The sequence below is a fragment of the Venturia canescens genome, chromosome 6 (genome assembly GCF_019457755.1).
Source record: "Venturia canescens isolate UGA chromosome 6, ASM1945775v1, whole genome shotgun sequence".
Classification (NCBI taxonomy): domain Eukaryota; kingdom Metazoa; phylum Arthropoda; class Insecta; order Hymenoptera; family Ichneumonidae; genus Venturia; species Venturia canescens.
Genome location: NC_057426.1, coordinates 13,656,585 through 13,680,689, shown reverse-complemented (window position 1 = coordinate 13,680,689; position 24,105 = coordinate 13,656,585). Strand labels below are relative to the sequence as shown.

General features: G+C 39.3%; 1 protein-coding gene across 2 annotated transcripts in view; it reads right to left on the bottom strand.

Annotated features, from left to right (window-relative positions):
- sbb (scribbler) overlaps positions 1 to 24,105 on the bottom strand; it is a 133,675-nt gene that overhangs the window by 95,274 nt on the left and 14,296 nt on the right. The gene's annotated exons all lie outside the window — the stretch shown is intronic.

The following is a 24,105-nucleotide window of genomic DNA, read 5'->3' as shown; positions in this document are numbered from 1 at the left end:
AAAAAGAAATAAAAAATGGCGCTATGCCTGACACTGGACGCTCGGAGCGCCCGGTAAACGTTGCAGAAAAGTTTCTCACTCTGATGTCATAATAACGAAGGCACTTTGTCACGATTGTGTTCACGCAACGTTTTACCGTACGTCTTATACTTATTTATCACACCAAGTGTATTCGCCTACGTACGTATACGTATTTCTTTTAATATATTTATCAAGTTATGCCCGTGACTTGCTCGCCGTGCCCTCGCGGTTTCACACGTCAATTTTATTAAAGCGGAATTCGAACAATGTCAAAAACGCGCTCCCATCACGCTTGAAAATTCATTCGATCGATCCAAATATCTAGACGAGATTTTTTCTTTTTTTTCAATTCTCTAGGAGATCCTTTAAGGGGGGGGTCTTGCTTTAGAAAGACAAAAATCGACTGTTTTTGGGAATGCTTTTAGGATAGACGGAAATAACTCACCATAGCGAACTTTTCGGTATAGTTTCAAGGGTACTGCAACCTGTAAAACCCGAATAAATTGCAAAATTCTATATTTTTTCAACGTTCTATAAATATAGTATTTCGCAATTTTTTCGGGTCTTTATAGGTTCATATGGAAGAAAAATATATGAAAATGGAAAAAAAATTAGAATTTTCGTTACCGAGAATAATTACGATCTCCACATTGCACACAGCTGACAAATTTCGACAATCAGACTGCATACGCACGATCCATATATACACACGAGTATTTTTCACATTAAAACAATGTTTTCGTATTCTCGAAATATCCTTGAAACTATACCGAAAAGTCTATCCAAAAACGTTCCCGAAAGCAATCGATTTTTTTTCCTGTTTGAAGCAGGAGCCCCTTAAAAAAAATGAATTCGCGTGTCGACCGACGTACCGGGGATTGAAAAATCACTGGAAAAAGCCCCCATGAAAATGCTCATTACGATGAAAGTTTTTTCGCGTACTCCCCGCCCGACGAAAATCACTTGCACGTTCTATAAAAATGTATTTATATTTTTTGTTTGTCGGAGGTTGATGGGTGACGGCTACGTGATTTTTGCAGCAACTACATTTTTCGAAAATTTCAAAAGACGAAACTTGCTTGAAAGCAATAATTTTATTATTTTAGAAATATAATTGGTAACGCTGTCACGCTGTCACTTTTGTTTACAAATTTTATAGCTTATGAAGTGAGTTTACTGTCCAAAGTAGTATTGCAGTGGAGGAAAATGAAAAAATGAACGATCAAAAAGTTCACCGGAATAAAAATCGTCGTTTTGTAAAAATTTACAAACAAACGTGGCAAAGCTAACGAACGACGTATTGTCAAACGTTACTGATCCATTTGTCGTGTAATCCGAATGATTTCTCATCAGATATTTTTTCATATTTCAGCCGATTTTCAATGGAAAGGTTTAAAAACTAAAATACTCATGCATTCTTGAATATCCACGAAATACAACGATCGATTTTTTTTTGCGAAATCTTGGATATAACTAACGAAAAAATTCAATAACTTTTCATGCGTGTACGGCTTTCATATGCCGGAGTGATAAGTGTCAGAGAAAAGTCGACATTCAATAATTAATTTGCCGCTAAGCTACACGGTAACTAGCGTCGAAATTTTGCAAATCTATCCAGTACGTATTCATTTTTGCCTACCAAAAGTATCATCGCGTGATCTTGGATAGCGAATATTCACCCATCTACTACCTTTCTTCGAAATGCATAGTTCCATTATCTCGAGGAAACTCCAACGAGTTGACAACTCCGTTGTTTCATCAGAAAATTTGATTCCGACGTCTCCAGAATTTCCTTACCGTGCAAAAAACACATTTTCCCAGTAATTGTTTCAATTGAGGATGCACGTGCGGTATCCGTACACCGCATTCGTCGTCGCAGCGCACTTACCGAATGGATTGGTCAAGATTTTATGAATTGGTCGAGGGGAATTTCGTGGAACGAGCATGTGCTCATTCCACGTTCGATGAATAATTGCTGCATACCGATTTGCATCCAACTTTATAATGACAAAGTTCTTTCTACGCGAGAGAGACACACGAACGCGAATACAAGCATCGATAAATACATAGAAACGTCTACTTATATCCGCCTCGCTTCGTCTCTATGTACGTACGCAACTCCGAGTAAATATACGCGGTGTATATACACAGTCTGCTATTGTCGCTGAGCAAGGCAATCACGAGGAAAGCGATTATCATTTGCGGTATAGCTTACACACGTACAAATTATTTTCTATATCTGTATGCACGATTCCTCGCATTATCCATGCGCGCTGTGCACACAGACGCGAAGTTTACTGTGGCACGCGTGTACGTACCACAGGTCTCTCTATATGTACACGCGAAAAGCCAAACAGACGTTTCAGCAGGCTCGTACAATAGGCGAATATATATATGTAGGAAACTGTGGAGATAAGCTCGAGACACAGTGATGGGTCGGGAAGTGTAGAGTAGGCTGCGATAAATGGAGTAGGTTGAACGCGATTATCCTTCAAACTCTAATATTCTCCGTTCCCATGCTCGTATAAAAGCTGCTCCGATACTTTTTATGTTTCGATCTCTTTTTCCTCGGTAGTAGCGCCTTTTCGGCGATGGCTCATACTTTTAAAGCAACGAAGAAATATACAGAAATTCGTCCCATTCTCATCCGCTTTATGCCCGGAATAGTTTCATTCTTCTGTCTTTTTTTTTTTTTTTTTTTTTTTTTTTTTTTTTTTAAGGCTTTCCAGTCACGAGAATCGCAACTTTTTCGTGCTACGTTCACCAGTATTCTGAATGCAGCCTCAAATCAAAGTACCCGTCGATGCCTTTTGCTCTATTTTTTCATGAAAAACAAAAACAAGGGAAAATGACTTTCGCTCCTCCAAATTTTGACCCGTTATCCCGTCCCAGTTTCGCTCCCTCTGCACTTGTGTTATTTAGTGCACTTTTACAATAAACATACAAGTTGATATGAGACGATAAAATTGGCCGTAGAATGGGGAAAACGGCTGAGACAAAAAGAGGTTAGCACGGATAACTGGAAAAGATAATGAGCTAGTGAACCATGAGAAATGTTGGGTCTCGGTTTCACCGCTTGCAAGCATCTCCTGCTGTTGGCTGTTGCGTCGTAGCTATTCCCCCTTTGCAAATGTATAGTTATATGTGCTCGCATGGGATATGAGTTTTATACATTCATTCGTATATAAACGTGCGTGAAAAAATACAGATGTAACGGTGGTACAGCAGCTTGAGGAACGCTCGAATAATATTTTTCTTCTCTCGTTTCTACTACTGTATAATAATATGTAAAAGTATTCTTTCGCTCTTGGAATTCGCAACCGCGAGGTATGGACGAGCGAAAGAGGCTTTTGAATTTTCGCTCATGCTGTGGTAGGAAAAAAGAGGGAAAGGAGAAGGAATATTGATAGTATCGGTCTTTTGGATGCATGGAAGTACGGGGTCGATGAAAATTAGCGAATCTCCGTTATAAATTTATTATTTTCGTTGAATTTTTCGATCTTTTGATTTTTAAAGTTGTTTTGAGACACGTTTTCAGGCTTTTTTCAAAAAAAGATCGTGCAAATGGCCAAAGTGCATTGAAACGAAAGAAATATTGAAGGCGGAGGGCTGTTGCTCATTCTGGAGATCACTTCGAACTACGATCAAGTACTTTTTCAGCTTGTACCGAAGTCTCTCGTTCCAGGAGGAAAGACTCGTAAAAAGGCAAATTGGCACTCTAACACGAGAGTTTTTCAGCCGCGTTATAATTGCCGACTGAACATTTCAAGGCCCAGCGAAAGTAAGTTGGGGTGTGCAAGTTCAGAGATGGAGGAGTCAAGTTTCGAGTGGGGAAAAAAACGGTTTGATAAGGACCGAAACTGAGAAAATAATTTGCTAACATTGAAGTGTATTCGAATTACCGGAGCTCGAACATCACAACGTAGATAAATGAAATTTGAAGATAAGTTTGGGCGACAAAAACACCGCAGCAGATCAACTAAACAAACGCGTCGTCAATTGCACAGTGAAAATGGAACGACACAGAGTTGGATCGAAAAACTTTCATTCACTAAATCTTATAATAATAGATTCGTTATAACAACGGTGCATCAAACGGTGAAATTTTTCCACGAACGTACATATTTGCATAAATGTTATTTATCAGTATGTGCATATGGACGAGACAACAATGACCGAGGGGCAGGGACCGAGGAGCGAGAAGAAGCGTGACAAATTGTGAGGTTGCGAAGAGAATCCAATTGACCCGAGAAGCTTTCACTCGTACGTTTTATCTTTACCCTCCCGTATGTATATATATTCGTATATACATCGCTTTACGAAGGTTATCGCTCAACGATAATTCTCATCTGGCCAAAGCTGCACAGTACCAATTTCATATTCACGTGTGTATACGAGTGATTTCAGATCGAATCAACAGGTTTTCAGATTTTTCATTATCGCACTCTACGATTCCATGGAATGACGAAATGATCAATTTTTTTGGGCAGTGCGAGAGACTAATTTTTGTTGAAGAAATCAACCATCCATCGTTGAATGTATGCACAACTAAATATTTTCTGATACTAACCAACATTTTGTATTCTCAAAACAGACTGTTTTTTCATTAATCAAATAATATCTTGTTGGAATGATAAAACTTTTCGTTCTATTGCACATTCGTGAGAATTCCAGGCACTTCAATTGCAATGGTTTCAGTTTTTCATTTATACAAATCGAGAATAAAATGTATACTTCAGTGTACTTGTTCTTGTGATAATTTCCATTGATGAGACATCGAATCAAAGTTGAACGCGATTAATGACACAATTTGATTGATTCCATTACAAAAAGTTTTGTGAAAAATGAAAATATTTAGTGGTTTTCCAAAAAAAAGCCCTTAGACACAAGGAATTCGAACGATTTTGTGGTTTGTTGGGTTCTTTCATAAAAATGGTTTTTGTAACAGTTTTTTAACGTTTGGAATGAAAAATCCGATGTACGAGAATGTATCGTGTGTGTATATACTAGAGACGTTAACGGGCGCATACAAGTCCACTATAATAAAGCGTGTACACCGTGTGTAGGTAGATATATACCCGAGATTCTTCACCACCGGGGATATCGCAAATCTCTCGTCGATAATGGATGAACGCTCCATAGAAGTACGAGGGGAGAATAGAGGCGCGGGTTATACGGGAATCGGTCAGAAATAAATCACGCGTGCCTTCGTACAAAACTCTCTCCCTGCCAACCCCGCGAGATGAAAATCCCCCTCTCTTCAAGTACATAAAAAATATATAGGTTTGTGCATCGAGAAGTAGCACCCGATATAGTCAAAGGTAGGAGTTTTAACATCAATATATTCATTCATATTCATCCATCTGTAAGGGCATCGATGGAGTCACGCTTTTTATATTTTCACATAAGCAATTTTTTTCTCTCGCGTTGAATTTAAACCTCATTATTTCGACGATTCAAAGAAGGCTGGATTCTTTTCATCTTCTTACAAGGCACACGTTCTAAATGATATTAAAAAAATTTTCAAAAGTGAAGTTAGCGGATTATTATCAAAGTTAAGACTTTATTTTAGGTCATGGAAAATGCAAGGAAGCTTTTAAACGTGATTCGATGTAAAATAAACTGTTTTCGAACTCTTTTTAGTGAGTAGGTACTCGAAGAACAAACGAATCAATTTAAATGGTTGTTTTTTTTTTCAACTACATTGCAAAATGATTGAAAAAAATCTAGCATCGGTTATTTCGTAATAAAACTTTTTCTTCTTACATTAGTAGCTGCTACGTTGAAATCGATTTTGATTTTTTTTTACTTTTGTCGCAAGGTAGGGGAAATTGAAAGGGGAAATTAACGAACCATATGAAGAAATTAAAAAATAAATTTTCTATATCTTTGGTACTCTTTGATATCCTGTTTGCGATTTCCGATGTAAATTTTAACTTATAGATAAAAAAATTGCTAGATATTTAGCAAAAAACAACACTCCGTAAAATCGGATTTACCTCGAACCTCCGGGGTAATTCCGGACGGCCCTTGGGGTAAATCTAGATTGCACTAGAAATTGCTACACATATCGCAAACAAATTCTCGACTCGTACTTTCGCTTGTGCAACTTTGAGAGCCCACATTTCACACTCGATTCATATAATCCAGTCTTCGGATGGTGGATCTTCATATTTTTCAAAACAAAAATAACTTTTTGTTTTCACATCGTCCACGCTGCTTTATATTTATGCACTCAATATAGGAGCAGAACGTCCGGAATCCCCTCAAAAACTGCGAAATTTCACGAGTTAATTAATAGTCAAAAACAGTGGGAAAAGCCAAAGTTTGAACTGCGTTTATGATATTCGTACAGAACTAGGATATTAAATTTCCTTTCTCAATATAACATTGAAACCGTTTATCCTGTAGTTTAATCAATTCATTTTATAGGCTAAAATTACATAAAAATGTAAGAATTTTTACAATCCGTCCGACCTCGACGAAAATATATAAATTTATGCCTCGTACAATATGAGTTTGTTAAACATCGATAGAATTATCGCATGAGTCCGAGTGCATGAATGTGAGGGTTTCGAAATACACTCTCTCCTATTACCAATTCGTCTAGTAAATTTTCTAGGAATAAATTAAATACCAAATGAAAATGATTGTCTCATTGATTTACGACAATTACGAAAAAGTGTGTAAGAAACGAGGAAGAATACGAAATAATAAATATTTCGTTTTCCTCCCACTAATCCTTGTTTAGAGGTATCGAAAATGAATCCAAAAGTCTGAAAAGCAGCATGAAGACGCACCCAGCAAGAGGTGTACGTGTTTCATTGCGAAGAAAGAAAGAGAAAATGGAAGATAAAGAAATAAAGATGAAAGAAGAAAAAAAGAGAGGTTTGGCACGAGCTAGCCGTTGCACTCGCTGTCGACAGTCCGCAAAATTGCTTCACCATATTGTTCCTCTCACAGTGGAGTGCTCGGCATGCTCACCGTTCGCGTAATGGCTCTTTGTCCATTTCACGAGACGCTCACTTGATACTTCAATACCAAATACATACGTATATAGCATATGAAGCACGATGCGAGTGTAGGTATTGCCTTTTTTCTACAGATCAAAATAAGAGAAACGAGAGCCAGTTAAAAAAAAAACGGTGCAAAAAAGTATGGAAAAATTATTGATGAAGACGAAACATACAGACTTTTAATGGAACATTAGAAATAAATTTATTCTAGATATGCTGCTGCGGTAAGCATTGTTGCTTGCCTTCGATAATTTATCGTGGCGGGAGTAACATCGTGTTCGACGATGCAAATGTAACGATTCATTCACATTTAAAATTTGGTTCGTTTTGTCAATGACGGGTGATTCGTTTTCTCAACATTTCACGCGATTCCCCTCTTCCCCATGAATAATTTCTTGTCTTCTTTTCTTCAAGCTGTCGTGTCGTTTTCTTTCTCATGTTTTTGTTTTTCAAGCGTCCTTTTTAATTAATTCAGAATAATTCGGTGTAAAATACTGTTTGTGAAATGCGAGAGAGGGAGAAAACACGGGCCTCGTCTCTCCTCTCTCTCTCTCTCTCTCTTTATTCACTCTCTTGACTGTTCAACTACGTGACCTACTTTTTTAAATAACGGACACTCGCGCGATCTCGTCCGTAGCCTTTTTACCTTTTTTTTTAAGCTTGTAACGAGTATTTACACTTTTCTTCATGGTTCATTATCAGAGGAGTTTGTGGTTTTTTTTCGAATAGTGCATCTACGATGATCCCCTGTTCATTACTCGGGAGAGAAAAATTTATAAGAAGTTTAATTACAACGAGGGAAATGAAAATTTTCGATAAATTTATTCATTTAATGATTCGTTGTTTTTTGATTATCCGAAAATGTTGATACGACACGTATTTTCTGAGGAATAAAGAGCCAGAATCGTGTGGTGAGAATCACAATAACAAAATGCGAGAAAATGATACCATGGTGCGTGTTGTGTTGCCGCGACGTGTGTCTTCGACAAAGAACTGAGTGGTGTGAGTAGATTAGAAACTTTGAAGAGTTGGACAGAAAGAGAGGGCACGAAATACCACGTAAAATGAAAGAATGAGAGGGAAAAACGCACACCGATCCCCCGCTTGTATATCTTTTCTTTTGTACGATGAACAAAGTTACTTTTCACGCCCCCAGTTTTGTTGACCATCCGAGAGACTTGGTGATTGATCGGACAGACGCGAAAATCTCGTCTTTCTGCTTAATTTCGTTTCCGATGCGATCACAAATTTCAGTTGTCTGACTTGTCTCAATATTCTTTCGTTTGAATAAATAATCATTATTTTCATAAATGGCAGCTCAATTATTGCTGTGATCGATATTTTCGTATCAACTTTAACGAGAAATGGATAAATAATTGAACTTTTCTTTTTCATTTCATCAATGAACATCATGAAATTCTTGGCTCTAAATTTGTCAAACAAAATTCCTAAGCGAGGCGTGAAAATTCTCAAGATCTATAAATCCGTGTGATTATTATATCAAAATTCCCCGAGTCGAAATTTTTGACTTTGAAATAATGAGTGAGTGGCATCACAAATAAAGAAAGCAAAAAAAAATATTAATATCCGCGAGCTATACTTTTGCTTTCGTGCAGTAACCGTCAGAATCCTCCTCATTAGTAATTTCCCTGAAGACACTCTTCACGGAGTTTCATTTATTTCTTTATCTATTTATCCTCTTTTTTACGACGACCTCGGTCCGTTTCGAGTTTTTCCTCTTAGCTCTCTCCAAAGGAGAGAAGATTGCGATGTTTTTTGTCGCTTTTTGTTTCCCCCGCGTCTTTTTCATCTCTGAAACATTGCTTTTTGGACGCGAGCTCACGACCGCGTCTTTTGGTGTACACGATAACTCCGTCTCCGTCGCTCTCAAAACTTAGCGGGAGTCGATTTTCTATTTTCGTCGAGACCGAGCGCTGTATCTTCATCTCAATGATCATCTCGTCACCTCGTGTTTCTTTGAATGTTTTGTAGCCGTGAAAACGGTCAACGATTCTTCCAAGACGTAGGCGGTTTTATCCTAAACTGTTCGACAACACATTCCTTTTTTTAATATCCAATAAAAAAGTAACTTTGGGCACTTTATGAAGCACCGTGTTAATTAAACGCAATTAACATTCATTGTGCGATTATGATCGACAGGGACCAACATTCGTCGACTTTTAAAAAAATTCTGATCACCAGAACTTCTTAAAAATCATCATTTATCTTTCAAATTGATTATCTGATAATGCCATGCAAACAGGATATGTGACCGAAAACCGATATTATTTTACGATTGAAAGCTTTTTCATCATAACGAAATGAAATTGCCCGCTATAATTAATATGAGCAATTGATCGATCACTGATTTTGTCATCGACCAATCAAACGTCAATTGAGTTACCCAAAAAACTCAAATTCCATTTCCTCGTTTCACACATTCCACATTCCAGTTTAGAAGATAAACATTTTTTGTTTGTATATTGCGACATATACGTATATTTGGAATGAAAATTACTGATGAAATCATAGCATCAGAGAAGCTATGGTCCCATTGCCTCGAAACCGAGATCAGGCAAACGACGCAGTCGTTGCCGTGCCATGAATAATGTATATATAGTTATAGGGGAGACCGGGGCAAAACGGGGTACCTAAATCGTAATTTTATAAAGTTCAAGAAGCTTCTATTCCTTACTCCAAACACTAAGGAGCGTATTGGAATTTGTATACAATTTTCAAAAAAAAAAAAAAGGAGAAAACAATTCTTGGCACACAATTTGGTAGTTAAGAATTGGTGAACATTTTTGTTTCACTGCGATTTCCATTTAATGCTTAACTGTTTCATTAAAAGCAGTCGAGATCGAATTTTTTTCAAAATTTCTTTTTTGGCTTTCTTATTATCGTTTTTGTTTTTTTCTTTCAATTTTAAACGTAGTCCTTTTTATCTTTTTTTTTTTTTTTTAAAGAATATACGGAATTGCCAAAATGAGAAAAAAAACGGTTTTTGCAATTTTTGAAATGTCCTGTTTTGCCCCGGTCTCCCCTACATATAATGAACATGTACGAGGAGTTGCGAGATTTCAGCCACATATTCGATTCAACCAGCTGTCAGTGGCCAATTACAGAGTCCACCTCAGTGTGTACGTTCGTATATGTATAAAACAAATAAATCGAGGCGCGACCCGATTCTGCATAAATTAAGATCTCGCCGGTTCGGCCTTTGCTACGAAACGGACCGAATCTCCAATCGATATAACCGCGCCGTGGACTCCGCTATATGGTGAACCTTGCGTGACTCTTTTTCCACTGCTGCCAAAAGTAAACTCGAAAAAGTCGAATGAAAATGAGTGAAGAATTAAAGTTGAAGTAACTACGCGGGGATTAGGGGAGAGTGAGGTGATTCCGGACGCGGAGTAAATATATGGACACCGGAATATCTTCGTATTTATCGAAACCCCCACGTTCACGCACTTGGACTCATGCGATAGTCCTATCGATGTTTAACAAACTCATATTGTACGAGGCGTGAATTTATATATTTTCGTCGAGGTCGGACCGATTGTAAAAATTCTTACATTTTTATGTAATTCTAGCCTATAAAATGAATTGATGAAACTACAGGATAAACGGTTTCAATGTCATATTGAGAAAAGAAATTTAATATCCTAGTTCTGTACGAATATCATAAACGCAGTTCAAACTTTGGCTTTTCCCACTGTTTTTGACTATTAATTAACTCGTGAAATTTCGCAGTTTTTGAGGGGATTCCGGACGTTCTGCTCCTACCTCATATCAATTGATTTTTTTTTCAAATTTCAGGTACCTCGTAAATAAATATGAAAGAAAAGACTAACTTATGATATTGAGTGCATAAATAAAGCAGTGGACGATGTGAAAATAAAAAGTTATTTTTGTTTTGAAAGATATGAAGATCTAGCACCATCCGAAGACGGGATTATGTGAATCGAGTGTGAAATGTGGGCTCTCAAAGTTGCACAAGCGAAAGTGCGAGTCGAGAATTTGTTTGTGATATGTGGAGCAATTTCTAGCGCAATCTAGATTTACCCCAAGGGCCGTCCGGAATTACCCCTGAGGTTCGGAGTAAATTCGAATTTACGGAGTGTTGTTTTTTGCTAAATATCTAGCAATTTTTTTATCTATGAGTTAAAATTTACATCGGAAATCGTTATTAATCAATTTCCCTTGGGCGGTCGGAATCACCCCAATTTTCCCTAGACGGATTAAACAATTAATCTTAATCGTCAAAAATCAGGTTTTGAAGAATGATTATTATTGAGGGCGAATAAAGAGATGACTCGTGTCTTAGAATCTTTTACCTCTACGTCCTCCGTTTCTGTTTGTTGGAAGAATTTTTGTGCAATATTCGAAAAATAATTGTAATGGATCCGATAGATTTCACTTCCTTCGATTTATGGGAACTTTGATGAATTTTTCAAACTTGTTTTAAGTGTGAAGTGAACTTTGATGGACGTAACTTTTGATTTTATGTCTGTATGAATAACCGCATTTATTAGAAACATTGAATGAAACGGTGTGAGATTCCGACGATAAAACAGTGTAACTGTTTTTTTACGATGCTTTAAACACTCGTGCCGACGAATTGCCAGCAGCATTCAAATTAATGCGGACTCCAAAATTTATTGCTCAAACGTTTGTTCAATAAAGGGTTATAAAAACGATTTCAAAAATTCATCACTCCACCGATTAATTCGCAGCGTTGGTAGTTCCATTCGATAGAAAATAAATGTCAGCTTTGTTCGTTCAACAGGCTCGATACGCTTGAGGTTTATTTTTTATTTTTATTTTCGTCAACTTTGATACGAGAGACGTCAAAATTTAATGATCGGTCGAGCTCTCATATGAAATTGAATAATTATCGAATCAATAGCCGGAATATCGAAACACAGAAGTTGTCAGTTGGGAGACTGCCGGTCGCAATATTTAAAAACTTGAATAAAATCTGAGCTCAGGGAATGAAAAATTAAGTCACCGTTCCACTGGTCCCTTCGATCGACCTACCGAGTTACATAAATCTTAAATGAACAGTTTCATGAAGATCTATTCTGCTCTCTCTCTCTCTCTCTACCCTCGATTTTTCCTCTGCGTGCATAATGAAAACTCTCTAAGAATTTGAAGATATCTACTTCACGATCTGCACGTGCGATGAATCATGAATATGGAAATGATCATCCCAACATCAGATTCACTATCCGCACTTAATCCGTTTCATGAATAACCTTCCAAATCTGACATTTCCTCACCCGTCTGTACGACAACGATACCAACGAAACATTCAATCTCAGATTTATTAATTATGTAAAAATGAAGTTTCATGCTCACAGAGTTCCCCGATTACAGGTTGCAGATGACAAAACATTCGAAGAATTTTCTCACGTAACCACGTAATAAATTTCTCGAAAAACATTAGCCTCATTGGAATGCAGTTAAACACAAGAAAAAACAAAGTTTTCCCATTCACGTCTCATTGTTGCAACGATCCAAAGGACGTTTCGAGCAGCGAATGATTAAAAGTGCAACTATACAAAACAATTGAGCGCACAATTTGATTTTTTTCCAAAATTACAGAACATTCGTGGACTGAAATAAAAGTACGACCACGACTATTATGTTTGCTGCAATCTCCCGCGACGCGCGTGTCTATAGATATATTCATTTTACTTTCATCGTCTTGGGACTCGAGGTCGAACGATCGAAAGTATAACGGGCCGGTATTACCGTGTAAGCCTGGCCGGTAAACACGGTAATTGAGCCAGGTTAGCCGTCACGAAACGCGAGTATTGCTGCTTCGGAATAGCTATATGTGCCCGTACAAATGTATGGATATAATATTCTCATATACACTCTGCGAGACGAACATGGGATAAGTCTACCGAATCGATCCGGAAACACGCTTCTGGCGTGACACACTACTTTTCATCGGCTCGAAAAAAACGCTCGCGCGCACGCACATGCGAGAAAGGATTTTATTGATGTGTCATTTCCAAAGCACGATGTTGCAAACTCGGATCTAAAAGTTTTAATTCTTCCGAGATGTGAATTCGAAAAAATTAAATATTGTCGGAGACGCATCGAAATTCACGTAATTGGATAACTTTTTAGTCGTTTGCGTTTTTTTGGCGTGTTTCCAAATGCGTGTTTATCGTGTTCGAGTACATTGAGATGGGGATCAGTTGAAAATTTGTTAGGAAAGCGAACGGAATGGGGGAAAGATTGAGCAGATTATAAAGTTGCTGGTAATAAAAATGGATGTGACGTGACATCGAGTATCGTTCGGATACGTCGCCGCTGTCCTGGGATATCAATATCGATTTTAATATCTATCTGTCGACTCGGAATAATATTTTATTCCAATGTATCCACTGTGTATGATTTACTTTTTTTATTCTCTATATTGTTACGCGAATATCACGATGAATTATACTCTTCTATTGGACTCACGCGAGGGAACTTGTACTGCATGAAATTTTTTAGTCTCGCAGTGATCCCTGTTCGTGCCGATTGGAAAGACGCTGAAGTTTATTTCGATTTGTATCAACGAGGATCGATATCGCCTTTCAATTTTATTTATCTGCTAATGTTCCCTTTTTTCTCTTGCTTTTTTGGGAGCGTTGATATTTCAATGAGTGTTCAATGCGGACATCGCAAATCGAGTTGATTAATTATAGTGGGAAGTGATCATTTTTATTAAACGAGAATAAATAAATTATGAAGAGAAAAAAAGAGTTTTGAAGAAACTACTGAAAACGAAGAATTTTCGTGCGACAATTATCGCACTCGACGGTTTGCCACGACCCAATCGAGTGCCGCTAGGGCATGAGGTAGAAGAAGAGAAGACGGAGGGGGCGTTGGATAACGCTTGTAGAAACGCGAGATGACGAGAGAGCCGAAGAGCCAAAGTGGCCGCAAGGCCAAGTGACGACTCGGGTTTCCCGGTGGTCAGGCCTGGAGACAAGACGAAGAGAGTGACTGCGCGTGCGAAGGAGAAACGGCGATAAAAGATGGCCGAGAAGAAAATCTGGAGGCTGCAGGTCCTTCAAGCTGCAAAGAGGCTGTTCGAGCCCTTTTTTCCTCGACTGCTCCTGCTAAAAACTCTTTGTCACGTAACCCGATCCTTTCATCGCCGAGGCAGACGGTGATGGACCAAAAGATGGAGTAAGACCGACGAGAGCGAGGGAGTGAGGAAGAGAACGAGAAAAATAAAACGAAGTAAACGTGTCGAGAACAGAAGAAAAAAATCACACAAACGTTAAATCTCTTACTCACTTTAACGCTCTTTACGAACGTGACAAACCTTTTATAATAAACGAATAACTCGAGCTTTCGGAAATAATGAGTTTCGTCACCGGACATACACGATTCAGAAGAAATATTCCGTTATGTCTTACACACAATAATGCTATGAATATATAAAATACAGTTTAAACGTATCAACCTGATTATATTCGTAAAATAAGGCGTTCAAACCATTTGTTTTGGCATGCAATGTTTTACGGACGGAACCGAGTCGGATGAGAATTAAATCGATTTCTTCTCACTGCGGAAAGAAGAGAATAAAAGATCGAGCACATTTTTATAAACTCGATCAAGATTACTCCGGCTCTGAAAACTTTTTTCTAGCATCGTAATTCTCGTTAAATTCTTTCGAAAAAAAAAAAAAAAAAAACAGAAAATTAGAAAAGTATAAACGAAGTACTTAGAAGAAGAGTGTGCGAGAAGACGCTCACGAAAAATTCGAGGGTGCGTGGTTCCATACAGAATCGTCACGGCACGTCCAATGCGAGTCTAGAATAGCTGTAATATTAAGGGCGTCCGAAGAACTTTACGGATCGTAAAAAAACGCGTCACGAGTGTACACACCGTTGCGAGAGTGAGAATGTATGAGTCTGTGTATGAAAAGACAAAGTCCATTGCGAGAAGACGCCTTGGTTAGGAAAGGCAGCGTAGCCAGAGCAGGTAAGAGCCAACTGCTCGAATGAGAATCGAAGTAAGAGAAAGAGAGAGAGAGAGAGAGAAAGGGAAAAGAACGTACTTTTTGGGGGCTTAACTGAAGGTTCGGAGGGGAAGAAAGAGCTGTACATTGACGAACGAAGAGCTTGTATGGATCGAAGGCAAAAAGAACGTTCGAGAAGCATAGAGCACGAGCAAAGAGCTCAAAGCGTATACATAGAAAGCCATATATAGGGTATAAAACTCAAGGAATCTCTTTGAGAGATCTCTGATAGGCAGGTGAATATTCCTCGAAGACTGCTGGAATTTTTTCACTTCCCGGTCGCACTGTTTATCTACATCTCATTGCTTGGTCCTCATCCGATTGCATTGGACTTTTACTTGTTTATTCATTTGGGGGGGGGGGGGGGGGTATAATTTTATTTATGGAAATTATTGTAAAGAAGAAAACATTTTCTAGTCGATGTTACGAATTCGAGCGAACAAAGGCTTAATTGATGATTGAACGCTATTGATCGACCGGAGGAATTTAATATCAATGCGAGTCGAAAACTTACGATCTTTCCGAAAGAAGGAATATCGATTGTTTGATGGGAATACGAAAAACGTAATCGATTTCCACACAGAATGTTCTCTCTTCTTTGCTCATTTCGTTCATTCTTTTTTCCAATGTCTCTTACTGATTTTCGTACTTAAAAAAGTTTTTTTTATTATTTTTTTTAAGCAAGTTGAGGCTGTACAGTCATTTTTTTTACCCAAAAGTGATCACCTGTACCTTTCAAAAGTTAGGCCAGTTTACAGTTTGGCAATGTTGCATACACTTTAAAGAAAAGTTGGGGAAATAAAGACGAAAAACTGGTGAAAGCTCAGTCAAAAACACGAACAGTGACGATCCTAGCCTCAAAAAACTGCACGGAAAGCAGATTATTATTAATATAATCTCAGCAAATCTCCTAATAAATCTGAAAAAATTGACATTATTCGGCAAGCCTTGCTCATGTTGCCCAAAAAATTTCATATTTTTAGCATCATTTTTAACGGAGATATCACTGAATGTGTCTTGACTTCCATAAGATTACATGTTATTTGGCCCAAATTGTTATTGATTTTTCTCAGCAACGATGCTTCTAAACTGTCTGAAAATTTAACTGATTTTTTTTTACACTTCACTTTATAAGATGCAATCGGTTTAAAAGCGGTGACATCACTTTCATTCTAATGCCTCAACTTCCTTAACCTATTTTCATGCTCATAGAAATGAAAGAGAGCGAAATCTCGATTTTTGTTTATCAAAAACTCAAATAGAAACTTATCATCAAGTAGACAAAAGGAATGTTTTCGAATCCTCAACATTATCCTTTACTTTTGCAAGCGGAAGACTCGTTAAGGTTCTTTTTCGTTTTGACAGAAAAATAAACCAAGTGGAACGAAGATGTAATTTCGGGAATGAAGACTGTCAAAGTAGACTACGGGATTTTTGGATCTGTTGTTGGAATAACTTTGCGCCCGTTTCATAAAGAATATACGACAACGTTTGTGTAAAGTGTTACGGTAGCTCTCGGGGTGATAAAGCGAAGTGAAAAAGAAGGAAAGAGAAGAGAAAAAAAGTTGTAAGCGTTTGTAACGCTATTAAGAGTCGAACGTGTACAGGAGAGCAGCACGATGCTCGGTAGAAGTAGAAAGTGTTAATTAACCGTGACGTTACGTAGAGCGGTCTGTATAGCGCGAGAGAAGTCGCGACTCTACAGAAGTTAGTCCGTCGTACAAACTACTTTAATATATTACAGTAGTACTACGAGTTATTGTCAATGGTCTCTTTCAATAGAGAGAAAGAGAGAAATTTATTTGAGAGTACCTCTTGCTTTATTTTCTCTTTTATTCTCTTTCTACGCTTCGCCGAGTCGTGCAATCCTCCAATGGAAATATCACTACGTTTTCCTCTCGGAATCGTTCACGATCGATGCTGGTAAACCGCAATTTCATTTGTCGTCACTCTCCGCGCGTGTACGCGCAATCGTAGATCCTTATCGTATACAGTACTTGTATAAATTCTTCACAAAATAGACTTTTCAGTGGGAAGAAAAATCATTTTTCCTCCAAACAGAATCACTTTGAAAATAACCGTGCCCGCGACTTCTGCCTAGCCCTGAATTTATTTCAAAAGTTTCTACCTTACAGACTCGTCAGTGAGCGAAGGGAGAAACATTTTATCTTCGCGGAAGCAACCACTTCAAACATGACGCTACCATAACTTTTTTTATCGTGTGGAATTCATGAAAAATGTTATTTTCATGCAGTTTGTGACTCAAATCCTCGGTTCTTTTTCAACGGAAGAGACACGAAGAAGAATCGTTTTTAACGACAATTCACGTTTTCACTGTTATCTTTTATCGCATTTAATAATATGAAAAATGATTTCAACTTGAAGAACGTTTTCGATCGAAATAAATATATACGAATGCATTCCAAAATGATAATACGAAGTAACAATCGACATTATGTCTATAATTCTAATGCATTAAACTTGGTTTATTTTCTCTTTGCGAAGATAATTCAGCTAATTGCGGAGCAGTCGATAGCATGTGTTTCATACGAATACATGACTCACAAGTTTTTCCGCATCTCTACGAATGCAAACACACTTAAACGTGAACAACTGGAATTAGTAGAAAGTGTTAATTGATCTGGGTTAGCGAAGAACGCGACTCGTCCAATAAAATGCATCCTATACTTATGTACATAACGTGAAAATATATACAGATATATATGTATATATTTACGGAGTACATAAAACTCTCTAAGAATTTACAGCGTTTCGTGTATTTATACTTTTCTCTTTGCGAGTCACTGGTGTGTCTCTTGCTCTCACGTACTTTTGCGGAAATAGCGAAATAAAAGTTGAAAACCCGCTCGAGGTTTCCGGCAAAAACTTACGTGTCTATATATTTTTTCACATTTATACACTCTGTTGAGAGTCTTTCAAAAGTCGTAAATGTGAAATATAGAATAGGTGGGATGGTGAATAAAACAGAGAGAGCGCGCGCGAGAGAGAGAGAGAGAGAGAGAGAGAGAAAGAGGGCGAAAATGAGGAAAAACAACAACGAGAAAATTAGTTGAAACAGTGTTACTGTTCGAGCGAAAGAGAATTCTTAAGCTCGCTCGTAACGAAAGCTCAAATATACGAAAGAGGATGCACTCCGCGTAAATCCACGTCCGCGTCGGTGTATAAAGTCTAATTCGATAAGTACACGAGTCCCCTTCGGCTACCAACTCGAATATAAGCAGTCTGACTATTTTTACACGCACGTGTAACACGACGAAATGGTGAGCAAAATATATATTTTCCATATACTCTTTATTCCACGACGGAGAGCTCTCGTGGATGAAATAACGAGATAATTGTATAAATCGTAATTGTATTTCATTCATAACTCTGTGCGAACTTTGGGTACTGTTAAAATCATCGTGTAATTGCTTAATGAAGTTTCACAGCGAGACTTCTTTGCATCATTGAATAACCAATTTTTTATTAAGTTACTCCGTCGACTCGTGTCAAAAATAATTTCAATAATATTGTGCTCGCAGTAATTGGGATTGCAGAAGAAATAATATATAATTACAAATTGAACAACGCCGATGGAAAATCGCAGAAAAATGCGTGCGACTTTATGAATTCAGTAGGCGCCGGCCACCGCTCGAAGCGGATATGAGATTAAATAAAATTGTAACAAAAACAATATCGTTGCTCGACATGGAAAGAATAGAAAAAAAAGAAAACGGGCAATTACGGAAATGAGAATGAGTGAGAGAATTAATATCGTTATAGTTTGATAGAATTTCGAGTTTCGTACTGTATTGGATGCAGCGGAGGCGCGGGCGAGGCTGCATTTTCCGAGTGATTGTTCGATGTCGAAACGCACACGCGTTCGTTCAATCAAATTAGTGCCCTGACGACAATGTACGTTGAGCGTGAGGATCAATGGATGTTGAATTTGGATCGTTGGGTTGAATCTGGGAGAGAGAATGGCCGATGTCGAGGGTGGATACACTCCGGCACACAAATTTACACATTCAAAACGTACCAAGCACGTACTTGAGGTCTCGTGGCTCGAGCATATAAATAGCTACGTATGGGTCCATGTATTCAGACCCATGTGTATGCGAGGATAAAGCAGAAGCATCCGAGTACAATATATATGCGGGTTCATGTGTTTGTAAATGAGGATGGCGTGCATGGCCCATCGATGTCGAGGATGAACGTCAACGGCGTCAGTCCTCTATTCCCCCTCCCTTTCTGCTTCCCTCCTCGTCGGTCCATTCGCTTCGCCCTGTCCATCTCGTTCATCTTCTCTCCCTCGTTCTCTTTGTTTTTCTGGCCACTCGCTCTTTCCGTTGTTTTCTCTGTCATTTCGTCTCCTTCGTCCTTCGTCTCTTTCGTCCCTGCCCATATTTTCTCTTTTTTCTCATGCTCTTTCGCTCTTCAGTTTCTACCCTCTTTTTTCTTCATCTTCTCCCTATTTTTTGTTGTTATTCGCACTGTTTTCTGCTTCGTTTATGTTACGTTTCTATCGTAATTCTTGATTAATCCTCGTTTTATGGTTTAGCCGTAGAGTCACGTCGACGCTTTTATCAACTTCGCCATCCTTCAATCGCCTCTCAATGTTCCCCGATTCGCCGAGTTGTTGAGAAAAGGTGACAGTCCGGGTAGGGTGGAAATTTCAACAGAATGCTTCGTACAGCTCTGATGAGTTTTGGCGTTATGACTTGGAGTCGAGTTTCGAGTGGATATATCAACAATTACAGGCAAGATAATGGCAGCCGAATGCTCAGCCTCAATGAGAGAAATTCCGATTCACGAGGGAATGAGAAACCGAGCCGTATCCCTCTCTCCATCTCTGCTTTAGTTATCCAACCAAGGTATACAAAGTTTCATGGAGTTGCCAGCAAGCTCGAGAACTTGATGGCGCCCAATTATTGAATGTACGCGGGGCTGTGCATTACGAGATTCCTGCATTCAAATCCATCGCGCATACCTCCGTCGCATTTGTGCCTCGAGAACGGAGCGAGAGAGGGAGAAGAATATCACGGTGAGAAACACGTAATCTCGAGAATTACGACGTGTCTTAAAGTTCCGATATGAACCTCGCTAAAGTTTCCATCAGTGATTCCACCGGTGACTGTACACAAGATGCGCGTTTGATGCCGTTTTGTATGAGATTTGTAGTCGGCAACTGAATCATCAGAATGTAAGAGAACGAGAAAGAGGAAGGGAGAGAGAGAGAGAGAAAGATGAAGACGAGTTCGAGAGTGCGGAGAGGAGGCAAAGAGATGGATGGATCAAGACAAAAAATACGGTAAAGACAAGTGCAAAAAGAGAGGATAGTTACACACGGAGAAGGAGAAAGAGAGAGCCTGAGTTTTCAGAGATACGAAGCAAATGAATTCTGCTCTCCAGTTCGTAAAAATATATATCTGTATACATTTTATGTCCGCGTACACGTGTGTGCAAATTTGGTCTATGTATTTACGCTTTGGATAATGCTGAAGTATGAGTGAACTTGCGCGGGTGTGCGAAGGCGCTTGCGCTCTGTTCCCCGGTGCACATAACCAGCGGCACATTCAACAGACGGGGACGGCAAATTGCGAGAAAGGGAAGAAAGCCCCGATCAACGAAAGCGGAAGTGAGATAGAGATTCCCTGCGAACAGAGATGCTATCCCGGCGAAATGAACGAGTGAGAGAGAGAGAGAGAGAGGGGATTTAAAAAGGAGAGAGCAAGAGGGGGGGGGGGGAAGAGAAAGAAGATCCGAGGCAGAGAAAAAGAGACAGAATGTACGAAGAGAGTGAGGAAGAAAGAACGCGTGTATAGAGAGACGGTGGACTCTGGTTGAGATGGAGAAAGAGAAAGAGGCAGAACTGCATCGAGTGAAGGTGCAAGAGAGAAGGAGGTTTCTCGCTCATCCCAACGCACACGCGGTCGATCGTTTCGGCTTCCCCGGTCCGCCATTTTGTGCAGCTCCGTGGCTGCTCTGACGCGTTGCCCCTGGTAAAGCCATGGCATTCCTGGCCTGGGAAAATATTGCCACGGATCCCCGGGAATCTCTCCTTCTCTTTCCAGCCCTCTGCTCGCCCTCGCTTTTGCTTGTTCCAAGAGTCTCCTTTTCTCTCGCTCTTACTCTCTCCGAGTCTCTGTCTCTTGCGCCAATGAAAGGAGCAACGAGAGATGAAAAGAAACGGAGAGAGTCCCGCAGGCCGTAATCTTGGACTATGGCCACTCGCTCGCTCTCTCTCGCTCTCTCTCTCTCTCTCTCTCTCGCTGTCTGAGAGGCGAGATAGAGGGCGCCTGGGGGCAGCCGGTAGCCAAGCACTCGGAGTCGCGACGACCAAAGTGTATATACATCTCTTCTGGTATTTGCTGTATCGAACCTCCTCCCAAACAAAAGGACTTGATCCCGACGATTTAGCACCAATAGTGACGGACCTTCGTACCTTTTGTTTACTAGCCACCGCACTATTGATGCATTTTCACCTCGGGAAAGCGAAATTTCACGGTGAACTTAACCGGAAGTTTAAATCGATGATCCGCTAACGGTCTTCCTCGTCATTTATTGTAAATCCACACGGAATGAAACGAGAAATGAAGACTCTCATTTATAACTTATTTCGATTGACCCTGACTTTGGTCCTCTGGATACACTAGCTGTTTCATTTTCGTTCTTGTTTTAACTTCAATTCTGTCGTTGCGAGTCGAAAGATCCTGCGCACATTAAATATCGCAGTATAGACGTGCAGAGAAATACAGATTTTCTTTCTTCTTGCTTTCCGTTTGGAAGCTCGCTCACAGAGTCCTGAGTTCTTTTGCCCCGAGGCATTCCTTCCATTTGCAACGACTCTTCTTTTCTCTTCGTCTTTTTAGACCAGCAAGCAGCGAGGGAAACTCCTTTGAATCAATGTTTATATATTAGTGCGGCGTACAAAAATATCTCTTTTTCCCTTTTGTTTTTTTTTATAAGAATCCCCGTGATCGTTCTTTCGAAATCTTTAGAATTCTAATAGTTAATTACCGACGGATCCTTGAAAAAATACTAGCAAATTTAACTTCATTAGAAACTGCTTCTCGCTAACGTAAAATCGTAACAATCGCGCGTTGACGAATAATAAAAGAGAGGAATTCGCAAAATAATCGGATAATCTTGTATCTAGTTTCCATGACAATAATGGTCTCGTTTGTCCTCGCCTATTTATAAAACCACATAGCTCGTTTGGCTCTCGATGGATTAAAACGGTGCGACACTGATAAAGGCTTTCTGGATCTCCGTTAAAGAAGTGTACATGCGCTTTTGGAGTTGTGCAAAATCACATGCGAGAGCATTTGAGCACTGGTGCGTTCTCGCGTGTGTAGACACATGTTGAAACGGAGAGAGCAGAGCGACGGAGAGAAAGAGAGAGAGAGAGAGAGAAGCGAGCTTGAAATATCGTTGACGATAAATTCACCGATATAATTTGAGACTGGTATATGCGGTGCTGGGAACGGCAATACACAGAAAAGCAAGGATAAAGTGTACGAAGGTATAGCTCGAGGCCTGACGTAGAAAACGTGCGCTTTTACAAGCGAAATTCAACAAGTTTTCTAGGATGTGCGTCTAGGTATGCATAAATGAATTTATTGATTTATATTTGTATTCGCGCAGTCGCCTGAGGCGTTTGCATAAACAAAGTAGAAAAACGAGTGTTTGGACAGCTCTAAAACATGATTTTCCCGACTATGGTAAGAGAAAAACAGGGATCGATTTTCTGAGCGAATTACGCGATCGTTTTCAGCTGAACGATGAGAGATCAAACGCTCCCGGACTTGATCGATGACGATTGGAAATCGTGGGGTCCTTTCCTTTGGCTCTTCATTCAAAGAGGCAGCGAGAGGGGCGGAAGGGGGCTGTTCAAAAGCGAATCGTGAATAGGCACGCGATATTCCCGAGAGTCCCACTTCTCCCCATTGTCTTCGATCGATGTCGCTGATTTCGCGTCGACGTGTATAATACAAATAAATGCAAATACACATACCAGCAACGAGAATTGAGAAAGAGAGACGCGCACGAATGAAATAATAGAATGAATGGTGGCGAGAGAGAGAGAAGGAGAAACGTCGTCGTCGGAATCGCCTTCCTCACGGACAATTAAATCAAATTAATGTCTGTGGCTTGAGAACGATCGGCCTGACTCGTAAACTCACGCAAACGTGAAAAACCCGCGAGCATAAATATATATGTATATGTGCATTCAATAACAGAAGAAACAAAAGATTTCAACCAAATTTAACGAAGCTATTAAAAAAGATTCGAAGCGATGGGCGGAAAGCAAAATGTACGATTGAAATTTCCATGTATTTTTCGATTCGAACATGCGGTGCATTACACGCGCGAATGTCGAATCGATTTTGCCTCCATCCCTGCAGCTTCTCTTCCCAATTATACTTTGAATACAATCTCTGAAACTAATAGTCATTCGTGTATGTAACGATGGAGATAAAAGCATTTGGAATATCCGGAAGCCCTCGCCCTGGATCGTGTCCCTTAACGATCGGAATTAATATCCATTTAATGAAAAACGCGATCCACGAGGAAAAAAATGGCAAAATCGATCGAATCTCTATCGTCGAAGCGATTTATCGCGTACACATTCATCTGATTTTTAGCCGGGACTTTTGTCCGCGAAAAAATATGCTTGAACGCTTTTTCCGCGCGACATTCCCGCATGGAAACGGAGCGTTCTGGCAATCCATTCGATTGAAAAAATCATTTTGGATGCGATCCAAGCGCCGGTGTCCTCGTGACTTCAAGTTTACCAACTCGTGTATTCATTATGTCCACGTATATATATATATATCTGAGCACGAAAATAAATCTACGTGTATCCTGATACGTATATACGTATCTATTAATTTTATAGACTTAACTGCATCATACCATTCACTAACTCACTTTCCTCGTGTATACGGTAATTCATAATAACTAACTACGCTTTTAACGACAATATAACTATCCTGCGACAAGAAATAGTTAATGTCTACCTTCTCGTTTGGC